Source organism: Eptatretus burgeri, chromosome 7 (genome assembly GCF_056783735.1).
Source record: "Eptatretus burgeri isolate ZD-2024b chromosome 7, Ebu_testis_v1, whole genome shotgun sequence".
Lineage (NCBI taxonomy): Eukaryota > Metazoa > Chordata > Myxini > Myxiniformes > Myxinidae > Eptatretus > Eptatretus burgeri.
In genome coordinates, this window is record NC_140967.1 from 74,419,242 (window position 1) to 74,428,369 (window position 9,128).

Below are 9,128 nucleotides of genomic sequence, written 5' to 3' on the forward strand. Positions count from 1 at the left end.
AAAATACAATCCATCGGTCTACCAAGTCCGTCGCTTAAACCAATTTTGAGTTAGTTGTCAGAAAAAAAACAACAATTATGATTATAAGAATGACAAACAGGCACTTTGAGAGATCATTATTCTTGTTCAATGATGATGTCCCAAACGTTGAGTGAGTGTTATTAGATAGGGAATTCTCCACAGTTGATTGGAAGGTACCTTGTAGATTTATAAATTTTACCTTGGTAGATTTTTTTTGGAGGATTTATGTTGTATTGAGCCAATGGAGTGAGTGTCCAGGCCATCTCGACAGAAGAAGTCCACCAACTCCTTGATATAATTACTGAGGATGTACAATACTCTTTAGGAAACGTTGGTGCTGCCAAAGCGGGTTCTTGGAAAACGGATATACTGGATGATTTGCTGTTGCCTTACAAGCGTTGTTTGTTCACACTCTATCCTCTTCAATGCTGAGCATCAAGCACAGAAGCAGCACGTACCATTTTTAAAGTCTTTGATATTACTCAGTTGGGGTTTGAACCACTGACCTCAAACTCAGAGCAGACGCTTTAACCATCACGCCACCGAGTTTGGTTGCAAAGTGTATATAATTACTACTGCCTCATTATTTCCACCTTCTTGTGGGGTCGGCTGTTGGAGAAGTTTGGCACGACATTTCCCAAACTGGCTGGCCAGGGCCTGATGCTCAACTGGAGCTCATTGTGGCAGGAATTTGTAATTTGTTCAGGATGGTGGCAACAACTTGCTGACACTTCACAAAAGGCACCGTAGACCTTTAACGTTCAAACAGGAAGACTAGGGAATACCACACCCAGATCATCATTCATCTAAGGGAGAGCACACTTTGTGAAGCAATACCCCGCCGATGAAAATCCATGCAATCTGAGTTTATAGTCACTTCTGGAATCAAACCCAAAACAAACTGCTCAAAACTCTACCTCTGCAGCATCATATTGGATAGAAAGGTAGATAGACAGGTGGATGAATGGTAAGACTCCCGAACGGTGTATCGGAAGTACAAGCAAATAATGTCCCATCACCGCCATTGCCGCGTAATTTGTGACCAACAAACGTCGTCTGCTTCACAAGCGCATTGTCTCTTGTCAGAGGAGGACAGTTTTGTGGTTTGGAATATTAATGATAATAATCAGCTCTCCAACCCACAGGAACACAATTGACAGCACCGTCACGTTGCTCTATATTACGATCCCGAGAGGGCATCTCGTAGTTTCCACCAATCTGAGCAGGCAACAGTTGAAAATGACACAATGCTATTTTCTCTGCTTGTGGAACCATTGCCTGTTAGGTGATTGTGATTGGTGAGGACTTGGGCCAATCCTTGATGCAAACTGTCCCTCAATGGATCTCAACAGTGTCACCACCACAACACTCTCAACACCTCTTTGGAAGAGAACGAGTTTGCTCTTGAAACGTCACACTTTAAATAATGAATTTAAATATGAATTATTTTTATTGCTGTGTGCTACTTCCTCCTTTTACAAATATATATGTCAGTTTGTTGGTGTGTGTGTGTGTGTCAGTGTGTTAGTGTGTGTGTGTCTCCTCCATTACTCCAAAACCATGAAACCTAGCAGCCTGAAACTTTGCAAGCATACAAATAAAACTCCAAGGGAGTGTATGAATGAAAACTGAGTATTTGGGTTAATTTTTGTTGACACACCTTTTGAAGATAATTAACGGCCTCATTTTGATTATCCTTTATCATGGCTCATTTAAATATCCCTCACTGGGGTCTTGATTGGCCATGTTTTTTGACCTGCTCAACAATGCCTTGACTTGGAACAGGCCACAACGATTTCTTAACGTTAAAGTTTTTTTTTCACTTTTCTCACTCATATTATCGAATGCCTGTTCATCATAGCTACGAATCACTGGGTACATTGGAATGCTTATAAACGCCCGGAGATGCCAGCAGTTGTGGCTTTATTTCATTTCCGCATATGCGATAACCTCTGGAATCTCTTTATCTGAACCGAATTTCAAAATTTAAAACTTCTTCGTTGACTTCAGCAGCAGTTCCGACAGCTAAAAAGGTGTTCATTTGTCCAATTCGGACGTTGCCTGACATTGCGGGAATCTCTGGGTGGGTGGTGTTTATATGACCGATCGGCGATCGCTCATCACTTGCCAAGCCAGCCGTTCCTTATCAAACGTTTTGTTGGAGTGGTTGCTTGATTGCTTTAGTGACTTGGCGAGCGCTCTACAATGTTCGCACTGTCACTGAATATATTGATCGACTTGAACAAAGTTCAGGGAATGCTCGTCTGTATTTGGCCATGCTGTGCCTTAGGCGGTGCTCTCTCGCTGAAAATGTGCAATTTTGTTTTTCACCACATTTCCCCTTTTGGTACAATATTTATTATATGACCCATCACTTTGGTGTCGATAGATTATAATGTACATGCATAAAAAAAATTCCTTTTTTATAGTTTCTTCAACCGTTTTGTTTGAGTGCTTGCCTGAGTGGTTAAGCCACTTGGCAAGCGCTCTTCGAGCTTTGAAGGCGATGCTGTGACATGGTTTTCTGTGGGGACATTGCTAGACGTAGGGATGCAAAATAAATTAGATGATTACAATGAGTAAAAAATGTTTTCAGTTGTTTCAAAGCAATGAATCACCACATCACAGCAGGATAGCCGAGAGGTATGCATGCTTGCTCTAACCTGTCTAGCCTGGGTTTGTTTGAATCCCAACCCAGCTACAAACTGTCATCCTGGCGTTTCACAGACAGGGTGATTCATCAATGTGTGTGCCGTCTCATATGAATGTTAAACTGGATTATAATTGCAAAATTGCATACAAATGACTGTTTGTCTTTTCTAAGATTATGTAAGGAATTACAAGGAAGTTGGACATCGCAGGAGGAGATTTGGTGCCATCATCCCTGTTTTATCAACACCTCATCATTCAACCCATCAATTTATCGCATCATTCAATAGGGGAAGAGATAGGGAATGGTGAGAAGAGCATTTATTGCTGGCACACGGACATTGGCAATTATTTTGTTGTTGCTGTTGTTTGGGAGGGGTGGATGTGGGGATATAGGGGGAGTAATGAACAAACACTGATAGCACATTTACTTTTTGATGAGACCCACTCACAGACATCACAATCACACATCCATACAGAAGCTACCTACCGGTTCTACCAATATCTATGTACCACTTTAACTTCAATTCTTATACATAGCTATTTAATGTTAGTTTAAACCTATCTTCTGCATCTGCTGTTGCTATCTTTCCACAGAGACCATTTCATGCATTAACTACTCTCTAAGCGAAAGATACCTCCTTTCTCATGTATCTTGGGAAAAATGCCAGGGGCATTAAAAAAAAGGCCCCTTTATATGGTTTGTGCCAGGTGGCAAACTATAGAAAAGAAGGGACATCCCATGGCTTATGAAAAATGCCAGATGATTACAAATATGGCACATTCAAAAAAATCTCGTGTGCATTCTGTACTTCCCTTGTGTTCTGAGGAGGAACCAAATAATGCTCTAGAAAAGTTCATATCAGTTTTGTACCTTTTTATGTTGTGCAGTGATGTTGGTGGATTTCCAAACAGATGGAAGTTGATCGAGTGGAAATGACAAGGTGAAAATGGCAGAGAGAGAATGTGCAGGAGCAACAGAGTAGGTTTTTGGAACATGTGAGCTGATGCCATCTGATCCAATAGCAGAGTCAGAGTCGAGGGTTGAAAGAACCTTCTCCACCTTCTCGGGGGCAAAAGACAGTCCGGGAGCAGTTGGACATGGCAGGGAAGGATGGGTACTGAGAGTGGGGGGGTTGGGTACACAAGATTTGGAAGCAAACACAGAATTAAGGCATTCAACCTTCTCACGAGTGGAGTGGGCTGTGGTGCCATTTGAAAAGATGGAAGGGATAGAAGGGGAGCTTACTCCAGAGACAGACTTATCAAGGCTCCACCAGGTTTAAGAGCAGGGAGACAAGTTTGAAAGTTCATTATTGAGGTTGGACAGATGCTGTTTTCTGGCTTTCCTGAGAGTGGACACACTTGCTGCGGACTTGTTGGAATGCACTGAGATTGCCTTTGTTTGGATTAGCCTTCCAGGAAGACAAGGCAAGTTGATTTAGAGCAACTTCCTCATACCAGATTCAGTGTACCATGGGTGGGAGGAAGGGTAGGATAACTGAAGACAAAATCGGATGAATCTGTGCGTGAGAGAAAGAGCAGGTTTCTGCGGAAGAATTCCCAGGTTGAGTTAATATGAGGGGCAGGAGAAATGGGAGACCAGTCCTGAAGAGAGAAGGCTGCTTGCAGTCCTTTCCAACATACCTGAGTGAACGTCCAGACTCACCGGCATTGAGGCAGCTCTCTGAGAATAGCCAGCGAGATGTTGACTGACAAGCATATGATTTGACGAACCATTCGATACAAGTAGGATAAATTGTGAAGAAAGAGATGTATTTTCAGGTCTGACACATCACAGAGTCACCAGGAGAGTCAATGGCATCGTGTTTGGAGATGGGAAAATGAACAAGAGAACAATTAACTATTGGGAGTACTTCCAGCCATTAAATTCCAAAACAATATAACATCCATTCAAATGTTTCGGGTGAATGCTCTGCAGTAGTGTTGGCTATCTGTATGTATGTATATATATATATATATATATATATATATATATATATATATATATATATATATATATATATATATATATATATATATATACACTCTTCCAGTCTGTCTGTATGTCCATCCCTCTGTCTGTTCTTCTTAGTGGGGCTTCAAAATCACATTACTGTCATTGTGCTTGCTCCGTTTTGGTTTGAGGCCTCATAAACCTATTTTATAATGCTCGCGCTGTCTGACTCTCTCACAGCTTTGTCTTAAATATAAATTAAATTCGATATCTTATTTATTTATCCATCTCTCCTTTTATTTCTTCACCCCCCCCCCCCACCAACTCCCTTCCTCATGGCTCATGGATCCTCATTGGTGCAGAGGCCATGTGGGCGGACTGACTCTGAATTCCAGTGACTAGCCAGATCCCATTTCTCTGCCTGGCAATGGAGCCCGATTGGTGGGACGATTGGCCTTTTGATTGATTTTGATTGGCCGATTGATTGGCCTTAGTGGTGAATCTTCCCGGGAAGGGGAGAGGAGCGAAAATTTGTGCGCATCTGTCACTTTTCATTGATGGCTTTCTCTTGGGGGAATTGACGGTGAGCTTTATTGTCCCCTTCCCCTTCAAGCTGATCGCACCAAATTCTCCGCTAAAGTGAGGTAAGCGGGGACATCGTGATCTCTGTGCATGTGAGTCTCTGGTGGGAAATGGTTTGAGTCCAGGATGTTTAACGTAAAAGAACAAGTACTTAAGCTAACTCACATTCCCAATGCATATAATATAGCCACATGAATACGATATATCTTAATAGCATCACAGAATAGTAATAACATCACATCACAAAAGGCATAACCTGCTTTAATCTATGTGAATTTGCTTTGTCCTCCCCGGGATCTCACAACTGCGACACTATATTCTCCGACAGTCTGTCTGTTCGTTCAGGGTGGTGCTTCAAAATCAAATTGCTACCATTTTGTAAGCTTTGTATAGGTTCTCAGGATTCATAGGCCTCTGGTGTACAGGACTCCTGACAAGTTTCCTGCATCGGTGCTGCAGTTAAGTGAGTGGGTCTGCATGTGGCTATTTGGAGAGATGAGTGCTTCCTGAGAAGAATAAGGTAAGTGGCATGTTTGTGGCATTTGTTGTTTTGATTTTGATACAGTTTATCAAATGCTGCCTGTTCGGACATTCTTCGGCCACGCCAAGACTTGTGTGTTGACCATGATTGTTTTTCACAAAATAAATACAAGGAAATGAGACGCAGGTGGAGGCCATTCAACCCATCATGCCTCTGCAAACACTACACTAATTTATCAACACAAGATCCAAAGAAGAAAATTCAAATTTTAATTTTTTATTTTTTATCTATTTATTTTAAGTTTATGTAGTTTTTGTATTTTCTTTTCATTTTGTTTTCTTCTCTTCAGGGGAGGGGCATGGGCTTGGTTAAAAAAGACACTCAACATCGACCACACAACACCCCTTGACGAGACCCCCACCAACAGCACTCCGTACACATGCCCACAATCACCCGTCAATGCTCAAACTATCTAAAAGTTCTGCCAACATCCCGATACCCCTCTATCTCCAGAACTACCAGCTACCTATCCCATTTTAATTTAAACTTATCTTCGTTTTCTGCTGCCACTCCCTTTCCAGTGAGGCCATTCTGTGCATTAACGACTCTCTGAGTTAAAGTCCCCTGCCTTGCTACCGTCTTAACTCTCCTCTTTACTCTCAGGCTATGGCCCCTGGTTCTATCATTGTCTACTCTGTTAAATAATTCATCTGCACTTAATTTATCTTTACCTTTCATGAAATTGAGCATCTCTATCATATCTCCTCGTAACCACCTCCTTTCTCATGCATAAAGCCCTGTCTCTTTCAGCTGCTCCTCATAGCTGAGTCTAGCTCAGCCCAGAATCAATCTAGTAGCCATACGTTGAACCCTCTCTGTGGCATCTATGTCCTTCTTGAGTTGTGGTGACCAAAACTGCACACACTATTCTAGATGTGGCCCTCAATAAATTCCTGAACAATGTGAACACCACCTCCTTTAATTTATAAATGATTCCCCTCCGAATACAACCTAAAACCCAATTTGCTTTACCTATATCTGCCTGGCACTGTGCTGCCTGCTTACCTCCCACATCTATTACCACCCTCAGATCCTTCTCCTGTGTGACATGCTCCAAAATTACCCCTTGTATCCTGTAATCTCTATTTTCATTGTTCTTTCCCATCCCCAACACCTTACACTTGCTCAGGTTACATGACATCTGCCAATTTTTTGCCCAATCTCTGCAAGTATCAATACTTTCCTGGATCTGATCAACACCCCCTCTGCTATAAATGGGTCTAAATGAATTTTTTTTTTGAAGTAAATGATGCATTTCATTGCATGGTTGATTTAACAGGTCTTATATTGCATAAAGGTTGAAGATGGATGGATGGTATAAAAATTGTGCTGTACGATCGATGCTTGCGCTTGCTGCTTCCCTCATGGCTCAATCTTCACTGTAATTCGACATTTCACAGTCACTAATATGATTTAAGGCTCGACTCAAATAAATTGCGAGAAATCCAATGAATTTTGATAATTTTACCTTAGAAATTGCTTTCACCTGTGGTCGTTATACAAAGCCGAACTGTTTCGGGCTTTTTATTTTTTATTTTTATTGCATTTTTAATTGAATTTTTTTGGTTGTTTCTTTTGGATGTTTTCATTGCATTTTTGGATGTTTCTATGGTTGTTCTACATCAACGTAAAATTAGTTTGAAGGAAATCTGGAAGTTTTGGGGGATTGTACACCACCTTTTTTATATCGTAACATTTGCAAAAGAGCCCATGATAGCATGGTGTCTTTTGAAGAGAAAGCAAATGCTTGCCTGTTTTAACATTATGTGTATTACTGCTTACTTTGATGCTACATAATAATAAATGTGACATATATCTAGGACCACTGATGTTACTTTGAACCAGCAGTAAATAATTTTCTTGATGACTTGAAGTTTGGAAAGGGGGAAGGGGGTAGTTGAGGACTTCAAGTCACATTTTACATTGCACAGATGTTCTGCAGGTACCTGCTTGTTATTAATATTCTGAATCTTGGTCTGGCACAACCGACCTCGGTAATGGTATGTTGGAACTTACACATCATTGTTTTGGCTTCATTGCTGTGTGACTGGCAGAAAATTATGAGTAAAAGCTATTGCTGTGATGCAGAATGAAACAGACTGCTGCACAGGAGTAGTGCATACTTAGGCCCAAAGCCCTTCAAATAAACATTTAATGTAACGAAGATATTTTGGCATATTCCATGGTCTGAAAGTGCACCTGAAATAGTGAAATACCATTGGCATTTTGAAAGCAGCGTTGTTGTCAACTGGGAAGCTGTGTAGGTTGAAGGTACTGCCCACACCTGGCCAATGGCAACAAAGGCTGCTATGCTGATTTAACTAAAGGAAATAAAAAAACAACTTGTGGTAATGGCTGGCATCTCTCCCAGGAAGTGCTTGCTGTACCAATATACAATAATAACACATTAAAAGGAAAAGTGAAAGAGTGGTTAATATGGATGTTGACTCAGACGTGGGGAGGAGATAAGAAAGGTAGATGGTTGGAAGAGAGCCAAGGGGCGAAAACGAAGAAACACTATCAGGCACTGGATGTATGGCATTTTTTAAAGGTGTTACTTATTCTAGATGATGCACAAGGCTCAGTGATATGCAAGGTTGAATTCAGTGACCTGATATGTAAATCCTTTTCAAATTTCAACTCAATCAGATGAAAATTGAGGATTTTAGAAAACTTGGCCGAATTTGGGCCAAATTGGCGTTGTGGCCAATGTTGATCTCAAAAATAATTGGCACTTGAATTCGGAGACTTGATGCGCAAAGGGTCTTCAATGGGATGAATTCGATCAGAAGAAAATTGACAATTTTCGAGACAATTCAAAAAATTGGCCAATTTTGGGTTGTCTTTATGGCCTATGTTGACCCTTTGACCTAAGATAACCTGAAAAGTCATAGGTGGTTGAATTCAATGACCTGATATGCAAATCCTGTTCGAATTTCAAGTCAATCGGATGAAATTTGAGGATATTAGAAAATTTGGCTCAAATTGGCCTCTTGGCCAATGTAGACCCTTTTGCTCGACCGAATTTTACGAAACTTCAATGCGAGACCATCACAGGGTTGGTGACATTAATCTCTGAAAGTTTCAGAACGATGGTTTGAGCGGTTTGCACTGGAGGCGAGCGGACAGACAAACAAACAAACAAACAAACAAACAAACAAACAAACAGAGGCGATCAACATACTTGTCAATTTTTTATTTTTTTGCCAAGTAACAAACAGACAAACACACAGACAGACAGGGGTGCAAACATCACCTCCTTCACCTTAGTGGTGGAGGTAAAAAATAAAAACTTCCAAACTGACAGTCCTCTATGGAAGCAGTATTGTCAGGTCAAAAAAAAAGGTTTTGGGTGACTATAATGTTGAACATCCGGTG

At 41.0% G+C, this 9,128-nt stretch overlaps 1 long non-coding RNA gene across 1 annotated transcript; it reads left to right on the top strand.

Annotated features, from left to right (window-relative positions):
- Positions 1 to 2,844: 2,844 nt before the first annotated feature.
- Positions 2,845 to 7,570, top strand: LOC147023550 (uncharacterized). The gene is made up of 4 exons (XR_015060279.1): positions 2,845 to 2,978; positions 4,990 to 5,271; positions 5,635 to 5,729; positions 6,880 to 7,570. It is a non-coding gene; the product is annotated as an uncharacterized LOC147023550 (long non-coding RNA).
- Positions 7,571 to 9,128: the final 1,558 nt, after the last annotated feature.